Genomic DNA, 25424 nt, shown 5'->3' on the forward strand with positions numbered 1-25424 from the left:
GGAGATATCAGGTGTGTGTGTGTGTGTGTGTGTGTGTGTGTGTGTGTGTGTGTACTCACCTATTTGTGGTTGCAGGGGTCGACTCTCAGCTCCTGGCCCCGCCTCTTCGCTGATTGCTACTAGGTCCTCTCTCTCCCTGCCCCATGAGCTCTATCATACCTCGCCTTAAAACTATGTATGGTTCCTGCCTCCACTACATCACTTTCTAGGCTATTCCAAGGCCTGACTACTCTATGACTGAAGAAATACTTCCTAACATCCCTTTGATTCATCTGAGTCTTCAACTTCCAATTGTGACCTCTTGTGTCTGTGTCCCATCTCTGGAACATCCCGTCTTTGTCCACCTCGTCTATTCCGCGCAGTATTTTATATGTCGTTATCATGTCTCCCCTGACCCTCCTGTCCTCCAGTGTCGTCAGGCCGATTTCCCTCAACCTTTCTTCATAGGACAATCCCCGTAGCTCTGGGACTAGTCTTGTTGCAAACCTTTGCACTTTCTCTAATTTCTTGACGTGCTTGACTAGGTGTGGATTCCAAACTGGTGCTGCATACTCCAGTATGGGCCTGACGTAGATGGTATACAGAATCTTAAACGAATCCTTACTGAGGTATCGGAACACTATCCGTAGGTTTGCCAGGCGCCCGTATGCTGCAGCAGTTATCTAAGAACATAAGAACATAAGAACGAAGGAACACTGCAGAAGGCCTACTGGCCCATGCAAGGCAGGTCCAAGTCTCCTACCGGCTTAAGCCAATGCACCCAACCTAGTCAGGTCAGGTCACATTGACTTAAGGGAGGAACACGGCAACCGACCTGGTAGCACAAGCTATCAGGTCTAACTCACACCCACCCACATCTACTCATGTATTTATCCAACCTATTTTTAAAGCTACACAACGTTCTGGCCTCTATAACGGTATTTGGGAGTTTGTTCCACTCATTCACAACTCTATTACCAAACCAGTACTTTCCTATATCCTTCCTGAATCTGAATTTTTCCAACTTAAAACCATTGCTGCGAGTCCTGTCTAGGCTAGATATTTTCAGCACACTATTTACATCCCCTTTATTTATTCCTGTCTTCCATTTATACACCTCAATCATATCCCCCCTAATTCTACGTCTTTCTAGAGAGTGCAGTTTCAGGGCCCTTAGTCTATCCTCATAGGGAAGGTTTCTGATACATGGGATCAACTTTGTCATCCTCCTTTGTACATTTTCCAGAGAATTTATATCCATTCTGTAATACGGTGACCAAAACTGTGCAGCATAATCTAAATGAGGCCTAACCAAGGATGTATAGAGTTGAAGAACAACCTGAGGACTCCTATTATTTATGCTTCTTGATATGAAGCCAAGGATTCTATTAGCTTTATTGCGAACACTTATGCACTGTTGTCTTGGTTTCAGATTACTGCTAACCAGAACTCCTAAATCTTTTTCGCAATCCGTAATATTAAGATCTACATTATTTAGTTTATATGTGGCATGGTTATTGTCCTGTCCAACATTTAGAACTTTGCATTTGTCTATATTAAACTGCATCTGCCACTTCTCCGACCACTGCATCAGTCTATTCAAATCTTCCTGGAGTGCTCGAATGTCCTCGTCAGAATGAATTCGACGGCCTATTTTGGTGTCATCGGCAAACTTGCCGATGTCGCTCTTTATGCCCTCATCTATGTCGTTTATGTAGATTGTGAACAGCAGGGGGCCCAACACTGACCCCTGTGGAACACCGCTCGTGACGCTTCCCCACTCTGATTTCTCCCCATTTATGCAAACTCTCTGCTGCCTATTTGTCAACCATGCCTCTATCCAGGAAAAAATTTCTCCTCCTATTCCATGTGCTTTAATTTTCCTCAATAGTCTCTGATGTGGGACCCTGTCAAAAGCCTTACTGAAGTCCATATACACAATATCATATTCATTACCATGATCTACCTCCTCAAATACCTTAGTGAAAAAAGTTAATAAATTCGTAAGGCAGGAACGCCCCTTTGTAAAACCATGCTGAGATTCGTTGATTAATTTATGCTTTTCAAGGTGGCTACGAACTGCCTCGGCAATTATTGATTCCATAAATTTTCCCACTATGGAGGTTAGGCTTATTGGTCTATAGTTCGAAGCTAAGGACCTGTCACCTGTTTTGAAAATAGGTATCACATTTGCCATTTTCCACTTATCTGGCACCATGCCAGTTTGTAGTGATATGTTGAAAAGATTAGCCAAAGGTGTGCTAAGCTCCTCTTTACATTCCTTTAGAACCCTTGCATACAGTTCATCAGGGCCTGGGGATTTGTTAGGTTTTAATTTATCTATTTGCCTAAGGACCATGTCACTTGTGACCCTAATAGTGCACAGTTTATTATCGTCCTGTTCTACATAATTTATCATTACTGGAATATCGCTGGTATCCTCCTGTGTAAAAACTGAGAGGAAGTATGTGTTAAAAATTCTACACATTTCCTTATCACTGTCAGTGAGCTGACCCGAGGAACTTTTGAGTGGGCCTATCTTGTCCCTGATCTTACTTCTGTATACCTGAAAGAATCCTTTTGGGTTAGTCCTCGATTCTCTTGCAACTTTAACCTCATAATCTCTTTTTGCTTTTCTAATTCCCTTTTTTATTTCTCTCTTTAACTGAATATATCGATTTCTCAATTGCCCCTCTCCTCTTTTGATTTGCCTATATATGCCTCTCTTTTGACCAATCAGATATTTTAATCTATTGTTCATCCATTTAGGATCATTTTTGTTTGATCTGATTTCCCTATTTGGAACATAATTTGACTGAGCAGCTAGAACTATGCCCTGGAAAGCATCATATCGGCAACCATCACCACCTACCTGACCCTTAGTCAGGTCATTCCAGTTCAGCCCACCTAAGTAATTTTTCAGTCCTATGAAATCAGCCAAGCGAAAGTCAGGGACGGAGACTTGATTGCCATTATTAGGGGAATTCCATGATATATTAAAACTGAGTGATTTGTGATCACTTTCCCCAAGCTCATCATTAACCTCAAGATTATTAATTAGTGTTTCTCTACTGGCAAGAACCAAGTCAAGGAGGTTATTTCCCCTAGTTGGCTCTGTCACAAACTGTTTTAAAAAACAATCCTGGATCGTATCAAGAAAGTCACCTGACTCTAAATTTCCTGTCAAATTGCTCCAGTCAATCTGTCTATAGTTGAAATCTCCCATTAGCACAACATTTTCGTATGTAGATGCCTTACGAATTTCGTCCCATAGAAGTTTACTGCACTCCCTATCAAGATTTGGGGCCCTGTAAATCACACCCAAAATTAGTTTTTCTCGGCCCTCGAGAAGCTGTAACCAAACAGATTCAGTGGCTGACGCTTCTAATTTAATATCTTGTCTAACACAACAATTTAAATTGTCTCTGACATACATCGCTACTCCACCACCTTTCCTGTTGACCCTGTCAGTGTGGAATAATTTATAGCCTTGTATGTGACATTCAGAGGGCATCTCTCTATCTTTCAGATTGAGCCAGGAGATATGCTCGGTGTTATACTCACCCCCAGATCTTTTTCCTTGAGTGAGGTTTGCAGTCTTTGGCCATCTAAACTATATTGTGTCTGCGGTCTTCTTTGCCCTTCCCCAATCTTCATGACTTTGCATTTGGCAGGGTTAAATTCAAGGAGCCAGTTGCTGGACCAGGCTTGTAGCCTGTCCAGGTCTCTTTGTAGTCCTGCCTGATCCTCATCCGATTTTATTCTTCTCATTAACTTCACATCATCTGCAAACAATGACACTTCTGAGTCTATCCCTTCCGTTATGTCGTTCACGTATACCAAGAACAGCACAGGTCCTAGGACTGACCCCTGTGGAACCCCGCTTGTCACAGGCGCCCACTCTGACACCTCGTCGCGTACCATGACTCGTTGTTGCCTCCCTGTCAGATATTCTCTGATCCATTGCAGTGCCTTTCCTGTTATGTGTGCCTGGTCCTCTAGCTTTTGCAGTAACCTCTTGTGAGGAACTGTGTCGAAGGCCTTCTTGCAGTCCAAAAATACGCAGTCGATCCACCCCTCTCTCTCTTGTCTTACTTCTGTCACCTTGTCATAAAACTCTAGTAGGTTTGTGACACAGGATTTTCCTTCCCTGAAACCGTGCTGGTTGTCAATTATACACTTGTTTCTTTCCAGGTGCCCCACCACTCTCCTCCTGATGATGATCTCCATGACCTTGCATACTATACACGTTAGTGATACAGGTCTGTAGTTTAGTGCCTCATGTCTGTCTCCCTTTTTAAAAATTGGGACTACATTTGCCATTTTCCATACCTCAGGGAGTTGCCCAGTTTCAAATGATGTGTTGAAGATCTTTGTGTGTGTGTGTGTGTGTGTGTGTGTGTGTGTGTGTGTGTGTGTGTGTGTGTGTGTGTGTGTGTGTGTGTGTGTGTGTGTGTGTGTGTGTGTGTGTGTGTGTGTGTGTGTGTGTGTGTTGTGTGTTGTGTGTTGTGTGTGTGTGTTTGTGTGTGTGTGTGTGTGTGTGTGTGTGTGTGTTTGTGTGTATATCTTGTGTGTGTGTGTGTGTGTGTGTGTGTGTGTGTGTGTGTGTGTGTGTGTGTGTGTGTGTGTGTGTATGTGTGTATGTATATGTGTGTGTGTGTTGGGTGTGTGTGTATGTGTGTGTTTATGTGTGTGTGTGTGTGTACTCACCTAATTGTACTCACCTAATTGTGGTTGCAGGGGTCGAGACTCAGCTCCTGGCCCCGCCTCTTCACTGATCGCTACTGGGTCCTCTCTCTCTCTGCTTCCTGAGCTTTGTCATACCTCTTTTTAAAACTATGTATGGTTCCTGCCTCCACTACTTCACTTGCTAGGCTATTCCACTTGCTGACAACTCTATGACTGAAGAAATACTTCCTAACGTCCCTGTGACTCGTCTGAGTCTTCAGCTTCCAGTTGTGACCCCTTGTCCCTGTGTCCCCTCTCTGGAACATCCTATCTCTGTCCACCCTGTCTATTCCCCGCAGTATCTTGTATGTCGTTATCATGTCTCCCCTGACCCTTCTGTCCTCCAGTTGCGTCAGTCCGATTTCCCTTAACCTTTCCTCGTACGACATTCCCTTGAGCTCTGGGACTAGCCTTGTTGCAAACCTTTGTACTTTCTCTAACTTCCTGACATGCTTGACCAGGTGTGGGTTCCAGACTGGTGCTGCATACTTCAGTATGGGCCTAACATACACAGTGTACAGCGTCTTGAACGATTCCTTATTAAGGTATCGGAACGCTATTCTCAGGTTTGCCAGGTGCCCGTATGCTGCAGCGGTTATTTGGTTGATGTGTGCCTCCGGTGATGTGCTCGGTGTTATGGTCACCCCAAGGTCTTTCTCCCTGAGTGAGGTCTGTAGTCTTTGTCCACCTAGCCTATACTCTGTCTGCGGTCGTCTTTGCCCCTCCCCAGTCTTCATGACTTTGCATTTGGCTGGATTGAATTCGAGAAGCCAGTTACTGGACCACATGTCCAGCCTGTCCAGGTCTCTTTGCAGTCCTGCCTCATCCTCGTCCGATTTAATTCTTCTCATCAACTTCACGTCATCTGCGAACAGGGACACTTCAGAGTCTATTCCTTCCATTATGTCGTTCACATATATCAAAAATAGCACTGGTCCTAGAACTGACCCCTGTGGGACCCCGCTCATAACAGGCGCCCACTGTGATACCTCTTCACGTACCATGACTCGTTGCTGCCTCCCTGTCAGGTATTCCCTTATCCATTGCAGTGCCCTCCCTTTTACATGCGCCTGATCCTCCAGCTTCTGCACTAATCTCTTGTGGGGAACTGTGTCAAAGGCCTTCCTGCAGTCTAGGAAAAAGCAATCTACCCACCCCTCTCTCTCGTGTCTTCTGTTCCCTTGTCATAAAACTCAAGGAGGTTTATGATACAAGATTTGCCTTCCATGAACCCATGCTGGTTTTCATTTATAATCTTATTCCTTTCCAGGTGTTCGACCACTCACCTCCTGATAATCTTCTCCATGACTTTGCACACAATATATGTCAGAGAGACAGGTCTGTAGTTTAGTGCCTCGTTTCTGTTTCCTTTCTTAAATATGGGGACTACATTAGCTGTCTTCCATTTCTCAGGTAGTTGCCCAGTTTCAAGGGATGTGTTGAAGATTGTGGTTAGAGGCACGCACAGCATCTCTGCTCCTTCTCTAAGGACCCATGGGGAGATGTTGTCCGTTCCCATCGCCTTTGATGTGTCAAGGTCACTTAAGAGCTTCTTCACCTCCTCCTCAGTTGTTCGTATGTCATCCAACACTTGTTGGTATATTCCCTCTTGATGTTCCCTTCTGTGCTGTCTTCCCACAGCCCTTCCTGTCTCTACTGTAAAAACTTCCTTAAATCTCCTGTTCAGCTCCTCACATACCTCCTGATCATTTCTTGTGAGCTCTCCACCTTCTGTTCTTAATCTGATCACCTGGTCTTTGACTGTTGTCTTCCTCCTGATGTGGCTATACAACAGTTTTGGGTCAGTCTTGATTCTCGATGCTATGTCATTTTCATACTGTCGCTTGGCCTCCCTCCTTACCTGTGCGTACTCATTCCTGGCTCTGCGACTGATCTCCCTATTTTTGTGTGTTCTCTGCCTTTTGTACTTTTTCCATTCTCTATTGCACTTTGTTTTTGCCTCCTTACACCGCCGGGTAAACCAGGGGCTCGTTCTGGTCTTCCCGTTGTTACTGTTGCCCTTGGGAATAAACCTTTTCACTGCCTCCTTGCATTTTGTTGTTACATATTCCATCATTTAATTTACTGGCTTTCCTGCCAGTTCTCTGTCCCACTGGACCTCCCGCAGGAAGTTCTTCAACCCTATGTAGTCCCCTCTTTTATAGTCAGGCTTTTCCCATTCAACTCCTGTTATTCTCTCCACTTGCAGCTCTATGTATTCAAAGCACAGAACCACGTGGTCGCTAGCTCCTAGGGGACTCTCATACTTGATGTCCTCAATGTCTGAGCTGCCCAGGGTGAACACAAGGTCCAATCTTGCTGGTTCATCCTCCCCTCTCACTCTGGTAGTGTCCTTAACATGTTGGTGCATGAGGTTTTCCAGCACCACTTCCAATATCCTGGCTCTCCATGTTTCGGGACCCCCATGTGGCTCCAGGTTTTCCCAATCTCCCTGTGGTTGAAATCCCCCATAACCAGCAACTTTGCTCTGCTGGAGTGAGCTCTTCTTGCCACCTCAGCAAGTGTGTCCACCATTGCTCTGTTGCTCTCTTCATATTCCTCTCTTGGCCTCCTGCAGTTCTGTGGTGGATTATACATCACTGCAATGACCACTTTGTGTTTCCCAGACTGAAGTGTACCTGCTATGTAGTCTCTTTCTCCCGTCTCATCTATGCCTTCCATTTTCTCGAATTTCCATCTGTTTTTTACGAGCAGAGCAACCCCCCCTCCCCCCCTTCCCCTTCTATCTTTCCTCATGATCTGGTATCCTGGTGGGAAGATTGCATCTGTTATTGTCTCCGTGAGTTTTGTTTCTGTAACTGCTATGATGTCTGGGGACTTCTCATTGATTCTTTCTTGCCATTCCTCATGTTTATTCGTTAATCCATCTGCATTTGTGTACCAAACCTTCAACTTCTGTTCTAATACTGTAACTGTGGTGCAGGGGGTGGAAACAGAGGGATTGGTGTGTGATGGTTGGTTTGGATTGTTCAGTTGCCTTGGGGGTGTCGTGGCTGGAGTCCTTCTGCAGGTGTTTCTGGGGGGTGCGCTTGTCCTTCCATTTGATCCTGGGTTATTCTGCTCTCCTTTTTCATTTCCTCCCATTTCTCCTTTCGTTTTTGAACTCTCTCTTTCATTGTCTTCCTTTCGTCCTGTGTTCTGTCTCGATCGAGGTACACACTCCAGAACTCCTGCTTGCCTCTGAGCCGTGCTTTCTCCTGTAGGATCATGGCTCGGGTTGATTCTGCCTTGAAAATTACTTTGAGAGGCCGATTCCTTTTCTTTGTGAACCACCCGATTCTCCGAAAATTTGCCACCTGGGTCATGTCCCCCTCGCCTATCACCTCCATGATATCTTCAGTCTCTTTTTTCTCCTCCTGCTTTCTTTCGTCATAAGTTTCACCTTTAGCTTCGTCTAGCCCATAGGCAAACACGGATCTCTCCCTTTCCACCTCCCACTGTGACTCCCATTGCATCCTCTGATGTGTTTTAGTTCCTTCCCGTGGAGTGTTCCTTCCTTCAGTCCCTTCCCTAGTTATGGCCCCTATGCTTCTTGGTTTGTCCTTCTTGCTCACCTGTTCCTGGCCCCCACAGGTATCTGGTAAGGTCCTTGCACATGTCCTAGTTCCTTCAATGTCTTCCAACCTCTCGTTCTGTCCTAGTGTGCTCCCTGTCTTTGTTTTGGCCCCATGTGGGTTTGACAGGCCCTATGCATACAGTTTAGTTTCCATGCTTCCTTCAGACCTGTTGTCTGTGTTTGATGTAGCCATTGCCGATACTACTTCTGTAATATCTTTGTCTGTGTGTGTGTGTGTGTGTATGTGTGTGTGTATGTATGTGTGTGTATGTTGTGTGTGTGTGTATGTGTGTGTACTCACCTAGTTGAGGTTGCGGGGGTCGAGTCCGAGCTCCTGTGTGTGTATGTATACTCACCTATTTGTGTGTGTGTATGTGTGTGTGTATGTGTGTGTGTGTGTGTGTGTGTGTGTGTGTGTGTGTGTGTGTGTGTGTGTGTGTAAAGCTTAATATGTAGCAAACCAGTAAGTTGAAGTGAGGGGATAACTTGATATCATAATATCTCGTTATCAAGATATGGTCAACCTGACACTCTTGCTATTAGTAATGTTATTTCTTATCGTGTGGGGGGGAGGGGCTGTACCCCTTATCTGCGTGTTTGTACTCACCGAGTTGTGGTTGAGGTAGTTGAGTCACAGCTCCTGACCCCGGCTCATGAACTATGGTGTCGGACATTTACTGGATTGTGACCTCCCAGATCTTTGTCATACCTATGCTTGAAACTGTGAATGCAGTTTGCCTCCATTTTCTCATCTAGTTTATTACGTTTCTTTACCGTCTTTGGACTATAGAAAACCATTGTAATATATCCACTGTTTTTTTAATAGCCTCTGGCACATGGACTTCTCTCCAACACTCTCCCTTTATGTCGATTCCTCTTGGGATTTTTTACGTCGTTCTGATGTTTCCTCTTATCCTCCCATCCTCCAGGGTAGCCAGGTTCAGTGCCTCGAATCTGTCTTTATAAATGCATCCCTTTCAGCGCTCAAGTAAGTCATGTTGCAAACTTCTGCACACATTCTTAAATACGTATTATCGAGACTTAAACGATTCACTCTTTAGTGTTGGGATCGACCACCAGGAGAGACTTGTGTATCACTTAGCGGACAATGATTCCTGCTTCCACCACCACTATTAATCATCCACGTGGGCTTATGTTTATATATGCGAAAAGATCACATTAAACAGGAAATATTACAATATGCAAAACAACCACTTTGAAAAAATAATGAACTTCCAAGCGTTTTCTTGACTTCTCATAGAACATAAGAACATAAGAAAGGAGGAACACTGCAGGAGGCCTGTTGGCCCATACTAGGCAGGTCCTTTACAATTCATCCCACTAACAAAACATTTGCCCAACCCAATTTTGAATGCCACCCAAGAAATAAGCTCTGATGTGAAAGTCCCACTCAAATCCAACCCCTCCCACTCATGTACTTATCCAACCTAAATTTGAAACTACCCAAAGTCCCAGCCTCAATAACCCAACTAGGTAGACTGTTCCACTCATCAACTACCATATTTCCAAACCAATACTTTCCTATGTCCTTTCTAAATCTAAACTTATCTAATTTAAATCCATTACTGCGGGTTCTCTCTTGGAGAGACATCCTCAAGACCTTATTAATATCCCCTTTATTAATACCTATCTTCCACTTATACACTTCGATCAGGTCTCCCCTCATTCTTCGTCTAACAAGTGAATGTAACTTAAGAGTCTTCAATCTTTCTTCATAAGGAAGATTTCTAATGCTATGTATTAATTTAGTCATCCTACGCTGAATGTTTTCTAACGAATTTATGTCCATTCTGTAATATGGAGACCAGAACTGAGCTGCATAATCTAGGTGAGACCTTACTAATGATGTATAAAGCTGCAGTATGACCTCTGGACTTCTGTTGCTTACACTTCTTGATATAAATCCCAGTAATCTATTTGCCTTATTACGTACGCTTAGGCATTGCTGTCTTGGTTTAAGGTTGCTGCTCACCATAACCCCCAAGTCCTTTTCGCAATCTGTATGGCTAAGTTCTTCATCATTTAACTTATAAGTACTAGGGTTATGGGCACTCCCGAGCTTCAGAACCTTGCATTTATCTACATTGAACTGCATCTGCCACTTTTCTGACCAAGAATAGAGTTTGTTTAAATCCTCCTGAAGTTCCATAACATCTACGTTTGAATCAATTATCCTACCTATCTTTGTGTCATCGGCGAATTTGCTAATATCACTAGTAATTCCCTCATCAAGATCATTGATATATATTATAAACAACAACGGGCCCAAGACTGATCCCTGTGGAACGCCACTTGTTACAGATCCCCACTCGGATTTAACCCCATTTATGGACACACTCTGCTTCCTGTCAGTGAGCCATGACTCGATCCACGAGAGCACTTTTCCCCCAATGCCATGAACTGCCACTTTCTTTAACAATCTATGGTGCGGAACTGTATCAAAAGCCTTACTAAAATCTAAGTAAATAATATCAAATTCTTTATCGTGGTCAACAGCCTCAAAAGCTTTACTGAAGAAAGTTAATAAATTAGTTAGACAAGACCGGCCTCTTGTGAATCCATGCTGAGTATCATTAATCAAGCTATGCTTATCGAGATGGCTTCTTATAATCTCAGCTATAATTGACTCTAGTAATTTGCCTACAATTGAGGTCAGGCTTATTGGGCGGTAATTTGACGGTAACGACTTGTCCCCTGTTTTAAAAATAGGAATTACATTAGCCATCTTCCACATATCAAACACTACACCTGTTTGAAGAGATAAATTAAAAATATTAGTTAATGATTCACAGAGTTCCATTTTGCATTCCTTAAGAACCCTTGAAAAAACCTCATCAGGACCCTGCGACTTATTTTGCTTCAGTCTGTCTATCTGCTTCACAACCATTTCACTAGTGACTGTGATGTTACATAATTTATCCTATTCTAGCCCACTATAAAAATTAATTACTGGAATATTGTTAGTGTCTTCCTGTGTAAAAACTGAGAGAAAATAATTATTAAAAATCGAGCACATTTCATTCTCTTTGTCAGTAAGGTGCCCATAGTTATTTTTAAGGGGACCTATTTTATCTCTAACTTTTGTTCTATAGACCTGGAAAAACTTTTTGGGTTAGTTTTAGAATCCCTAGCAACTTTAATTTCATAGTCCCTTTTAGCTTTTCTTATCCCCTTTTTAATGTCCCTCTTAATGTCAATATAAGATGACCCTCACCTCTTTTGATACGCCTATAAATTCCTTTCTTATGCCCTAGTAGATATTTGAGCCTATTATTCATCCATTTTGGGTCATTTCTATTTGATCTAATTTCTTTATATGGGATAAACGTTCTTTGAGCAGCATGTATAGTGTTCAGAAAACTGTCATATTGATAGCTCACTTCGTTACCCCAGTCAACAGATGATAAGTGTTCTCTAAGCCCAACGTAATCTGCTAAGCGAAAATCTGGGACTGTTACTGAGTTATCGCTACTATCGTACTTCCATTCAATGCTAAATGTAATTGATTTGTAGTCGCTAGCACCCAGTTCCTCTGAAATTTCTAAATTATTAACAAGGGATTCATTGTTTGCCATAACTAAGTCAAGCAGGTTATTTCCCCTTGTAGGTTCTGTCACAAACTGCTTCAAAAAACAATCCTGAACTACTTCTAAGAAGTCGTATGATTCTAAATTCCCAGTCAAGAAATTCCAATCAATATGACTAAAGTTAAAGTCTCCTAGAATTACTACATTATCGTGCCTTGTGGCCTTAACAATTTCCTCCCATAGTAGTCTCCCTTGGTCCCTATCTAAGTCTGGGGGACGGTATATCACTCCTAAAATCAGTTTTTCATGCCCCTCTGAAAATTCTATCCAAACAGACTCTGTATGTGTTACTTCAGACTTAATACCCGTTTTTATGCAACAGTTCAAGCGATCTCGGACATACAATGCCACCCCACCCCCCTTCCCGATACTTCTATCTACTTGGAACAATTTAAAACCCTGAATATGACATTCCGCAGGCATGTCCCGACTTTTTGAATTAAACCACGTCTCAGTTAAGGCAAATACACCAATGTTACCTGCACTAGCAACTAATCTCAACTCGTCCATCTTATTCCTAGCACTACGGCAATTAGCATAATAAACATTGAAAGACTCTCATAGTACCTTGATACAAGAAAAATACAGCAAAAATTGTTGTATTTTTCTGTAGCTTATCTCCAGTTAGCGAGTGATTCACTGTTTTTACCTTCCACACTAGTGGTCAGGCAGATTTTTGTTGAAGATTTATCTTTCGTTGTAGTTGTGTGAAGTGTGTTAGAAGTGTGCAAGACACTCCACGGTGACCTTATGTGATGCTATTGTTGGCTTTTGTATGTTAATGATGCCGGGATCATCGCCCCCCCCCCACCACCTGATCACACACCTGTCTTCCTGGCTGATGCCATTGTTTGGTTGGTTATAGCCATAATCAGCCAGTGCTGGTTTTAGGGGTCACTGGCCACACAGCTGGGTCCCAGACTAGGTCTCCTACTCCCGGAGCCCGGCCTTGGGCCAGGCTCATCTGGTGCTAGCCTGGTCAACCAGGCTGTTGCCTGCTGTAGTTGATGGCTGCTTTGAATCAACGTAAATACTATAGCCAAGCTGACCACACCGTTGTTGTCCCAGCCACACCATTGTTATCATCTCAGTCACACAGTTGTTGCCATCTTAGCCACACCCTTCGTTACTTGCTACCTACTCGACTTTCTGGCTAGGCTAGGCTCCCTGTTGTTATTACATTTGGAGAGTGTGGGTTGTGGCGAGTTTGAGGCTGGTGTAAAAATGTGCGAAGATCAGGTTTCAGAAGAGAACAACTGGCTCTGCTCTCTCCCACTGACCTGTACACTGTATCTCTCTGGCCAGAGTGCAGAACATTCAACCAGCTTTATAACACTTGTATGACACAAGGGTAGCATCTCCCTGGATCAGTGGTTCCCAAACTGGGGTAAATTACCCCCCTGGGGGTAATTTAACCATTTTTGGGGGGTAATGGAGGGGTGACAGAAAAAAAGTTATGAATTCTGAAAATCAAGAAAACAATGCGGTACCCGGTATGAGGCTTATTGTTAACTTTGTCTTAGTATATAAAGTTGTAAAGTAAACCTATTATAAGTAAGTAATAAAGTTAAACCAAATAACAATAAACATCAAAAACTAATATACAGTATTAGAAAAGAAGAAATATATAGCTAAGTGTGTGGAAACCCAAAAGTATTTTGACAAGTATGCTTCAGGACAAAAGTCACTCAGTAGCCCAGATCGACCTGTCCAGTACGCGTCACTCACTTCCTGAGGCTGCCTCTATTTCACACTGTCAGTTTATCTGTGAGCATCAGCCGAGGTAGACATAAGCTGGTATGTATGTGTACTGCCCTGTGCAGTATATAGTTAGTATTTACCCACTGTTACTGTGAATTTGTAGCTATTATTAATTTTATATATAATGTATGTGTGGTTCTTACGTTTTCAATGGTTTTGCTAGGATTAGCAGAGTATGCGAGGCTGTATACGTTCAGGTTTAGCCATATATATCAATAATAACAACATTTTGTGAAAGGGGTAACATGCTTTATGTGGCATGTTAAATTGGGTAACAAGCTGAAAAAGTTTGGGAACCACTGCCCTGGATGGTCGCTGTCAACCTATATACCTGTTGTGTGTGTGTGTGTGTGTGTGTACAGTGGAACCCCGGTGTTTGAACTTAATTGGTTCCTAGGTGATGTTGGATCTGCGAAAAGTTCGATGTCCAAAACAGTATTTCCCAGATTGTAATGAAGTTGGTAGAATTACCGACAATATGTAAAGTAAAAGGACACAAGTGGAACTAATGTGACATTTTATTGTGGCAACGTTTCGCTCTCCAGGAGCTTTATCAAGCCATTATGTAATGGCTTGATAAAGCTCCTGGAGCGCGAAACGTTGCCACAATAAAATGTCACATTAGTTGCACTTGTGTCCTTTTACTTAACAGTATTTCCCAGGCTTTAATTATCAGCCTCATACACTGGAGGAGGATGATCTGACGTTTCCAAAAGTCTCTGAGAGTTAGGTCAGTGTGAGAGGTCACTTCAAAGTACTTTTTGAAACAGGGCTTTCCTGTAAAGCGTTCGAAAACCGGGTCGTTTTTTTTCTGAACAAAATTCTTCGGACTCCAGTTTGTTCGAGGTCCAGTACGTTCGAACAACGAGTTTCCAATATATATATATATATATATATATATATATATATATATATATATATATATATATATATATATATATATATATATATATATATATATATATATATATATATATATATATATATATATATATATATATATATATATATATGTCGTGCCGAATAGGCAGAACTTGCCATATTGGCTTAAATAGCAACGATCATCTTGCCATATAGGACAAGTGAAAATTTGTTTATGCAATAATTTCGCCAAAATCATTCTGAACCTAACGAAAAAAATATATTTCACTGTGTTTGTTTAGTATTAAATTATTGTAAACAAATCTAAAATATATTTAGTTGGGTTAGGCTAAAATAAATTGTTCTTATTATAATAAGGTTAGGTAAGTTTTCTAAGATTCTTTTGGAGCAAAATTAAATTTTTTTACATTAACATTAATGAAAAAATATATCTTTAAACGTATAAGAGAAAATTTCAGAAAGGGCTTAATTTTAAATGAGTTCTTGCTAATTGACCAGTTTTACATATTCGGCACGACATATACTATATATATATATATATATATATATATATATATATATATATATATATATATATATATATATATATATATATATATATATATATATATATATGCAGTATATTTTCTGGAGTGAGTTGTTAATAATAGGTATTGGTGCTTATAATATTGCATATATATTTTTAAGCTGTATTGTAAACAGTGACTAATGTATATAATTTGATAACAGCATTAAATATAGAAGAATGTATATCATTTCCTGTGTGGCATTTCAGTAATAAATATCGATTTTAAGGACAACATATGTAGAACAGGAAGCAGTTATTTGTATTTTCTTGATCGTTTTCAGTGAAAAATTACTTTTGTAAGGAATACTTATGCCATGAGAAATAAAAGTTGAGAGTATTGGGTTTGCCTGGGATTTTTTTTTTGTATATATTTATCAAAAGTGTATATGTCAGCAGTGTCGCTTCCCTGTGTTATATGATAACTTCTTGCTGCAGTGTTCCTTCTTATGTTCTTCTTATAAAGAAGGAGCATTACAGCAGGCCTGGCCCATGCTAGGCAAGTTCAAGTCACAGCCACAATGATGGTTGTATAGTGGAATTAAAAGCTAGCTGTGTTTCCCCTGTCATATTCCATGACATAGGTTACATAGCGTTGAACCTGTCAGTTAGCTGGAAGACTTCAATAGGGTAGTGAGGATATAATCAAGAATTCCATTAAGGATTCAGACAGCTGCGACAGCTTCAAAGGTTGTCTTCTAGCAGAGCTGGAGTTTCTATTACTTACATAAGAATGGAGGAACGCTGCAGAAGGCCTACTGACCCATACAGGGCAGGTTCTTATCAAAACCACCCCTACCACCACCTTGGAGCCTTGTTGGACTGGAGGCGCAGCCAGTGGCCACCCATGGCCCTCCAGAATTACAACTACTGATGCCAATAACAAAATCCCCCCAACAAACACAGAATACAACCTCGTTCATATTTGCTAATATACAGGGCCTTAAGCCATCCACCAACAACAAAATACCTTTTATCAGTGGACTTCTAGTGGAGTCTAATGCAATGTTTGCAGCCTTCACAGAGACTCACACAAAAGATCACTTTGACAGTGAAATATGGATAAGTGGTTACAACCTTTTTAGATGCGACAGAAAAAACAGGCAACAAGGGGGGGTTGGCCTGTATGTCAAAGAGTCCCTCATCTGCACGGAGTTGCTGAACACCACAAATGAGGTAGTTGAAATTCTATCAATAAAGATCGAGAACCAAAACCTAGTCATTGTGGTTGTATACAAGCCACCAGATGCAACCTCACAACAGTTCAAGGAACAGCTACTGAAAATCGATTACTGTTTGGAAAACCTTCCAGCTCCATCCCCAAACATCTTACTGCTTGGTGATTTCAACCTAAGGCATACAAAATGGAAGAATGTAGCAAATAATGTTATAGCTGAAACAATCCCCGGAGGTAGCGCAGATGAAAGGTCACACACACATGAGCTACTAAGTCTCTGCGAAAAACACACCTTAAGCCAGCAGATAGTGGAGCCAACAAGACTAGAAAACACACTTGACCTTATCTTCACAAATAATGAGGACCTGATAAGAGACATAAGAATATCAAAAACAACTAATTCCGATCACAATCTAATCGAAGTCCAGACGTACATGCATAGGGGTCCTGAACAGCAGAATGCATGTACCTGTGAAGGTGTCTTCACAAAATACAATTTCAACAACAAGAACATCAACTGGGACCAGGTAAACCATGTCCTAAACGAAACATGTTGGGAAGATGTCTTAAATGACATGGATCCAAACCAGTGCCTTGAAAGGATCAACTTCCTGGTAGCCGAAGCATGTTCTAGGCATATTCCCCTAAGAAAGAAGAAGAGCAGGAGTAAACTGGAGAGAAAAAGACGCTCCCTCTACAGAAGACGACGAAGAGTCACTGAGCTCCTCAGGAGTGCTAGAATATCTGATACACGAAAGGAGGCGCTGACCAGGGAAGTGGAAACTATCGAACTTAAGCTAAATGACTCTTACAGGAACCAGGAGAGGCAGGAGGAGCTTAAAGCTATTAGTGAAATTGAAAGAAATTCAAAATATTTCTTTTCATATGCCAAAAACAAGGCAAATACCACATCTAGTATCGGGCCCTTACTCAGACAGGATGGGACTTACACAGATGACAACAAGGAAATGAGTGAAATATTGAAAACCCAGTACGACTCTGTGTTTAGTGAACCACTAATCGGTCTGAGGATCGACGACCCAAATGATTTCTTCATGAATGAGCCTCAAAACTCCATAAATGTATGCCAGATTTCCGACATTACCCTAACTCCGATAGATTTCGAAAAAGCCATTGACAACATGCCTATGCACTCAGCCCCGGGCCCAGACTCGTGGAACTCTGTTTTCATTAAGAACTGCAAGAAACCCCTCTCGCGTGCCCTAAGTACACTATGGAGGAGGAGCTTGGACATGGGTGAAATTCCACAGTCACTTAAAACAACGGATATAGCCCCACTCCATAAAGGTGGCAGCAAAGCATTAGCTAAGAACTATAGACCATAGCTCTGACGTCCCACATCATAAAAATCTTTGAAAGAGTGCTAAGAAGCAGGATTGCAAATCACCTGGATTCCCAAAATCTGCACAATCCAGGGCAACATGGTTTCAGGGCAGGTCGCTCCTGCCTCTCACAACTACTGGATCACTATGACATGGCCTTGGATGCACTGGAAGAAAATCAGAATGCAAATGTAATATACACAGACTTTGCAAAAGCATTTGACAAATGCGATCATGGCGTAATAGCCCATAAAATACGTGCTAAAGGAATAACTGGGAAAGTGGGGAGATGGATCTTCAACTTCCTAACAAATCGAACACAAAGAGTAGTGGTCAACAGAGTTAAATCGGAGGCTGCCATAGTGAAGAGCTCTGTTCCACAAGGCACAGTACTCGCCCCCATCTTATTCCTTAACCTCATATCAGACATAAACAGAGATATACACCACAGCACCGTATCATCCTTTGCGGATGATACTAGGATCTGCATGAGGCTGTCATCTGCTGAGGACGCGGTTATCCTCCAAGAAGATATAAACAGTTTTCCAGTGGGCAACGGTAAACAATATGATGTTCAATGAGGACAAATTCCAACTACTCCGTTATGGAAAACTGGAGGAGATAATAACTAGAACAGAGTATACTACTGACTCCGGCCATACAATAGAGCGGAAAAATAATGTAAGGGACCTGGGAGTAGTAATGTCTGAGGATCTCACTTTCAAGGATCACAACGTGCAAAGAAAATGATAGGATGGATAATGAGAACTTTCAAAACGAGAGATGCCAAGCCCATGATGATCCTTTTCAAATCACTTGTTCTCTCTAGGCTGGAATACTGCTGTACATTAACATCTCCATTCAAAGCAGGTGAAATCGCAGATCTAGAGAGTGTACAGAGATCCTTTACTGCACGTATAAGTTCTGTCAAGCACCTTAACTACTGGGAACGCTTGAAAGCACTTGACTTGTACTCGTTGGAACGCAGGAGGGAGAGATATATCATAATCTACACTTGGAAAATCTTGGAAGGAATGGTCCCAAATCTGCACACAGAAATCACTCCCTACGAAAGTAAAAGACTGGGCAGGCGATGCAAAATGTCCCCAATAAAAAGTAGGGGCGCCATTGGTACACTAAGGGAAAACACCATAAGTGTCCGGGGCCCAAAACTGTTCAACAGCCTCCCATCAAGCATTAGGGGAATTGCCAATAAACCCCTGGCTGCCTTCAAGAGAGAGCTGGACAGATACCTAAAGTCAGTGCCGGATCAGCCGGGCTGTGGCTCGTACGTTGGACTGCGTGCGGCCAGCAGTAACAGCCTAGTTGATCAGGCCCTGATCCATCGGGAGGCCTGGTCATGGACCGGGCCGCGGGGGCGTTGATCCCCGGAATAACCTCCAGGTAACCCAAAGCTACCCAAGAATTTACTCCCGTACCCACGACATCAATCAAACCTAGCCCCTCCCACTCATATATTTGTCTAATCTCTTTTTAAAGCCACCCAAAGTCTTAGCTTCTATTACCCTACTCGGAAGATTTTTCCACGCATCCACAACTCTGTTCGAAAACCGGTACTTACCTGTCCTTTCTAAATCTAAATTTATCCAACTTAAATCCATTATATCTGGTTCTTATCTGGTTCGACACCCTCAGTACTTTAATAATATCACCTTTGATAAATTAGACATATGTGCAACTCTTGGGTATCTTTATTGAGGAAACGTTTCGTCACACAGTGGCTTCATCAGTCCATACGTAGGAGAAACTTGAACAGGAGGAGAATGAGGTAATCAGTCCCTCAACCTTGAGTCGATGTGTTCAGTATATCAATCTTGAATAGAATATACTGAACACATCGACTCAAGGTTGAGGGACTGATTACCTCATTCTCCTCCTGTTCTTCAAGTTTCTCCTACGTATGGACTGATGAAGCCACTGTGTGGCGAAACGTTTCCTCAATAAAGATACCCAAGAGTTGCACATATGTCTAATTTATCAACATGCCGGTTCTCTGAACCATTCATCTACAAATATGACCTTTGTTTATGCCCGTCATCCACTTATACACTTCACTGATATCTTCCCCTCATTCTACGTCTCTCCAGAGAGTGGAGATTCAAGGCTCTAAATCTGTCTTTATACGGGAGATTCCTTACGCAGTAAATCATTTTAGTCATTCTTCTCTGTATGTTCTCTCAGGAGGGACTATCCATGCCGGGAGAGTTTCTCTTGGGTGCTCTGGTGGAGGCATGGGAGGTGTGTATGCTTGGGTGCTTGGAAAGGGAGGGGGAATGAAGGGGGAGTGTTGGGAGGTAGAAAACGTGCGTGTCGAGCAGCTGAGCTTATAGTGAGTCTGGACGTGAAAGGGAGCGGGTGTGTGTGTGTGTTACTCTCTGTCCAGCCTTAGTGAGGAAGCTGGGGCGGTGGAGGCAACTCCTCTCGATGTTTATTCATTTCTGTCCTTGTATCTTTTATTAGCTCCCTCGTTCACCCGTATATATCCCTCTTTCTTTGTGCATCCCCATGTGTTTACGTCGCATCAGTTAATGAAGTATACGAATGTGCTGGCGTCAGCTGTAAGTGGATTATATTTAGTGTGCATCCGTACAGAGGTGACTCGTGCTGCAGCCTGATAGAAAACGATTGTGTGTATTTTTATCGTTGGGATTGTCAAATGTTACGAGGTTGGTAAAGCCTAGTGTCCCCAGGGTATGGGAACACCCCCAGACCTCTCGTGTAGCTTGATGGAAAAATTGACACCTGCAACGTCTGGGTATCTATTTGTAGACGTTTCGCCAAGCAGTGGCTTTATCATATCATGTCCTTGTACTGATAAAGCCATTGATTGGCTGAACGTCTACAAATAAAGATACCCAGATGTTGCATAAGAACATGAGAAAGGAGCACTGCAGAAGGCCTACTGGCTCATGCTCGTTACACGTATCTAATTCTTCATCTTGTCGGTATTGTATACCATTTATATACTAAATTGTGTATCCTGTATCCCAGTAAGTTTGTGTATACCTGAATATATTCAGGTATACACAAATACGGTTACGTAAATTATAAATAGCAGCATATGTGTAGAGAACCTAGGATAACCCCCCAAAAATTCAGACTAAGTGACTTATTTACATTGGGGTCCCACAGCTGTCTCACCCTGCACACAAACCCTCCAGCACCAAGATGACTCCTTCACTCTGATACGTTTCCCGGAATTGTGTAACATGGAGTTAAAAATAGATGCTGACCATGTAGAATTTGTTGTAGGAAGCGAATCAAACTCCTCTAAAACGGCTGATGCAGCCTAGTTCAAACTGACGTAATTGTAGCGTGGATGACGCACCAGTTTGGCTTGATATATACACAAAATTGACATTGATGAGTGCCCAGGAAGTGTAACATTTTTAAGAGCCAGTATTAAATGCCAAGAACATTTTCAGAAACTTTTTTCATTTTGTGATTAAAAGAAACGGGTTGTGAGGTTGATTTTCGTTGATGACTCTCATACCCGAGAGAAACAACAGTGTGTCCACTAGGAGGACGAGAATAATCTGAGTGAGGATAAACAAAAGCTTCTACAAGAAACTGACAGCTTGGCAGACCACTGTAAGTGACTGACGTCCTCCACTCGGCTCCCTGACACCCGCAGCACCCAGGTAACCTTGCTGGTTAGTTATGTGCTCCTTCTTCCCTCTCTTTATCTTCCTTCTTCCTTCCCCCTCCCCCCACAAAACTTTTCTACAAGATTATAAATGAGTTTGATAAATGAGACACTTGTGCAGCATTTGGGTATCTTTATTCAGGAAGCGTTTCGTCGGCCAGTGGCTTCTTCGGTCCAGTGTAGAGAAACAGTGGAAGATGAGTTCGAGGTAATCAGTCCCTCAGCCTGGAGTTGATGTGTTCAGTCCATTAATCAAGATTGATGGACTGAACATACCGACTCGAGGCTGAGGGAAAGATTACCTCAAACTCCTCATCTTGCATTGTTTCTCTACACTGGACTGAAGAAGCCACTGACTGGCTAAGTGCTTCCTGAATAAAGTTACCCAGATCCTGTACAAGTGTCTCGTTTATCAACTTGTCGGGTTTCTAAACCATTTATTCTAATAAATGAGTTTATTTTTATCATTATATACAAGTTATCGCAGTAAGGTCATATGGCCAGACCGTGGTAGTAACTATTATGTCATTCATTATATTATTACACTCTTGATATAAGTTATAATGCATATAAGGTAAAAACTATAATTTGCGCAGTGCTCTCTTCAGATTCTCTTTTTTTAGTGATTTTTTTGTTTAAATGTGAGTCAATCGCGGAAGGAATGATTGCTGATGGGGTAATGTCCTTGAGGAAGGGACAGAGTTAGCTGTTAAGTACCCGTGTCTTGGTACAATAGCTGTCTACAGGTTGTCCACGAAGCTGGACTGCGTTGATCATCTTATCAAAGAGGAAGAGTGGTGGGTATCATCTTGAGGTAACATCTTCAGGAGTGGAGGACCTTAGTATCACCATGAGGAGCGAGGGGGAGGGGGGAGGCTGAGTGTTATCTTTGTTCTTCAGAACAAGGCTGCTCACATATTTTACATATTAAAGGAACTTTATTGGTTTCGTTCTATTATTAGTCACTGAAAAAACCTGTCTTGGGGTTGTGTCATACGATAAGTCCTTCAGTTTGTTATAAATATTTAATAAAACTGGATACATGAGTAATGTGCTGCTACGTTGTTGTATGGTAAGTAGTGGTAGGAGGGACGATTGTCGTAGCCGTGCCGGCCTCAGTGATGTTGTTATAAGCTGCTTCTCCGCTCATATGCCGTATTCTACTCAAGATTGATGGACTGTCCACATCGATTCAAGGTTGAGGGACCGATTACCTCATTCTCCTATTGTTCTTCAAGTTTCTCCTTTGTATGGACTGATGAAGCCACTGTGTGGCGAAACGTTTCCTCAATAAAGATACCCAAGAGTTGCACATGTGTCTAATTTAACAACGTGTCGGTTCTCTGAACCATTCATCTACAAGGCCTCAGTGATGTAAGTGCTACGCAGTCTTAACACCTTGTAGACGCTAGAGGCTGGAGGTCATCCAAGAGAGTATTACACACTGGAGGGGCAGAGCAAGTTTGTCTTGTATAGAGTTGTGGATGAATGGAACAAACTGCCGAGTAGCGTCAATCAACCAAGTAATTTAGGTAGCTTCAAAAGTAGGTTGGACTGGTACACTGGTGGGTGTGATGGGGCGCCCAGAAAAAAACCTACACAAAATAAATCAATTTCGGCCAGGAAAAAAGTCAGAAAATAAGTCACATTTAGATGCCATAAAAAGTTAAGATAAAAAAAATTTGAAATCAGTTAACTGACAGTACACGACTTGTACACGTTGACTGTATATATATATATATATATATATATATATATATATATATATATATATATATATATATATATATATATATATATATATATATATATATATATATTATATATATATATTGTGTTTGATTATTACAGAAATATTTTGTCTTGTATCGGAGGAGCGGAAGAGGGGAAGAGGAGGGAGGGGAAGTCTGGCTAAACTCGAAACTTTTCTCCAATAAAACGTAGAGGGTAATAAAAAAAATCCTTTTTTTTTTATTTTATACATCACATGAAACATAGGATGAAAAGTTTGAAAAAAAAGGTGTATTATTTTTTGGGCCTTGTTGTTGTTACCCTAAACTCTGAGAGCTGCTAGAAGAGTGGGAAGCAGCCTGGTGAATTTATAGTAGGTACATGCTAGAGGGAGAGAGAGAGAGAGAGAGAGAGAGAGAATGACTGACTGACCGGCTGACTTCTGAGTCCAGAACTGATAAAACAGTCGCCACTGTTATTATGGATTGTCACACTGCCAGTGGTCACTGTTACCATGGCATTCTATGGTGCCAGTGGTCACTGTTAACCATGGCATACTATGGTGGCAAGGGTCACTTACCATGACATATCATAGTCCCTCTCAGATCCAGCCATTCTCACTAGTAGAAGTAGTCCAAGTTGATTTCAGGTCTGTACCAAGATACCCTTGTGTTGCAGTGTCTGACAGAGTGAACATTCTTACCTCTACTAGTGGCCTACATCTCACCTCTTGGCGGTATATAAGGCTCCATCCTGTCACTTCAACTCTATATTGTTTCAGACTATGGAACAATACTCTTCTCCAGACTGAGGGACTGACCACCTCAAAACTTTAAGGGTGATGGACTAATTACATCGTCTTCAAGTATCTTCTGCCTCTATCAACTTTTCTGTACTCGACTGAAGAAGCCTACTGTGTAGGTGAAACGTTTCCTCAATAAAGATACCCAAGAGTTGCACATGTGTCTAATTTACCTAACTGTTGCATATGTGTCTTACCTAACAACCTGTCGGTATTTTATACCATTTTAATGTTCACTCTGTCAGACACTGCAACACAAGGGTATCTTGGTACAGACCTGAAATCAACTTGGACTACTACTACTAGTGAGAATGGCTGAATTTGAGAGGGACCTGACCTCCCAACGACTTCATTCTTACATATCATAGTGCCAATGGCCACTGTTACCATGGCCTGTCATAGTCCCAAGGGTCTCTTACCATGACCTGTCGAGCGCCAGTGCTTTCTTTATATAGAGTATTATAAAGTCAGTACACTTGATAAAGCTCTACACAGAGTGAAACATCTGTAAAACACTTGATAAAGCTCTACACAGAGTGAAACATCTGTAAAACTTTGCTCTGCACACACTGGATTTTTTTTTTACCATATTTGTGATGCCATTGGACAGTGTTGGTGTAGGAAGGCTGGAAGTGCAGGTGGCAGGAAAAACAACAGCACTTGTGTGGAGGAAACCCGGTAGAGGAACCCTGGCACACAGACATGTGTCAGTATTCTCTGGGTTTTTGCTGCCTTCCAGCTTCCGCCTGTGTGACCTACTGACCTGATTACGCTGTTTCCTACTGCAACTTTATTTTGTGTTCTCCCGGATGCCTGGTATTCAACACTGACTCTTTTAAAGGTGATGGCAGGTGGTGCGAGAGCGTGAAAAACAATGTTTTGTGACTCACTGAATCTCCCGACAAAGGGATGAAGGCAGCGGCTTGTATAAAAGCTGGACCGTAGCTGGCTAGTCTTACGAGTCCTCATCCCCAGAGCTTACACCTTCTCAACCCTTCAGGCGAGGCTTCCCTGGCCTTTAGCATCCATGTTTACCTCCTGTTCTTTAGGCACTCTATCACTTCTATGGGCTTAACGCTTCCCTATGAATAATAATTATATATCTATATAGGATGAGTGTAAGTTGGACCTGACCGGCTTGGGCCAGTAGGTCTGATGCATTGCTCTTTCCTTCTTAAGTGGATGTGACTTGGACTTGACTGACTTAGGCCAGTAGGTGACTGGATCTGCCTGACATGAGCCAGTAGGTCTGCTGCAGTGTTCCTTCTTTCCTATGCTCTCAATGAGGCAGTCATAATTGTTTTGGACTGATGAAGCCACTGTGTGGCGAAACGTTTCCTGAATAAAGATTCCCATATGTTGCATAAGTGTCTCAATTCTACAACTTGTCGGTTTTTCAAACCATTCATCACAACTGTCAGACACTGCAGCTTCATGGGATCTTGTTACAAAGAATTCTTCAACACTTGTTCAACCTTTGGACGAAGACCTACTTCGACTAGTGGATGGTACCACTATGACCCCGCCTCCGCCTGCTTCACCTCACCTCACTACAGTATATAAACCACGTCTACGGCCCTATGCTGTACATTCTACAAGATTGA

The 25424-nt window shown here is 42.2% G+C and overlaps 1 protein-coding gene across 17 annotated transcripts in view; it reads left to right on the forward strand.

Moving 5' to 3' along the window:
- ZnT63C (zinc transporter 63C) overlaps positions 1–25424 on the forward strand; it is a 207291-nt gene that overhangs the window by 59840 nt on the left and 122027 nt on the right. Inside the window, exons 1-2 of one of the 17 annotated variants that reach the window (XM_070102686.1) lie at positions 19975–19996; positions 20894–21282. The exons of 11 other annotated variants lie outside the window; for them this stretch is intronic. The gene's annotated coding sequence lies outside the window, so the exon portion shown is untranslated. 5 more of the 17 variants (XM_070102688.1, XM_070102689.1, XM_070102687.1 and 2 more) reach the window with 5 other exon arrangements.

The sequence above is a fragment of the Cherax quadricarinatus genome, chromosome 83 (genome assembly GCF_038502225.1).
Source record: "Cherax quadricarinatus isolate ZL_2023a chromosome 83, ASM3850222v1, whole genome shotgun sequence".
Taxonomy (NCBI): domain Eukaryota; kingdom Metazoa; phylum Arthropoda; class Malacostraca; order Decapoda; family Parastacidae; genus Cherax; species Cherax quadricarinatus.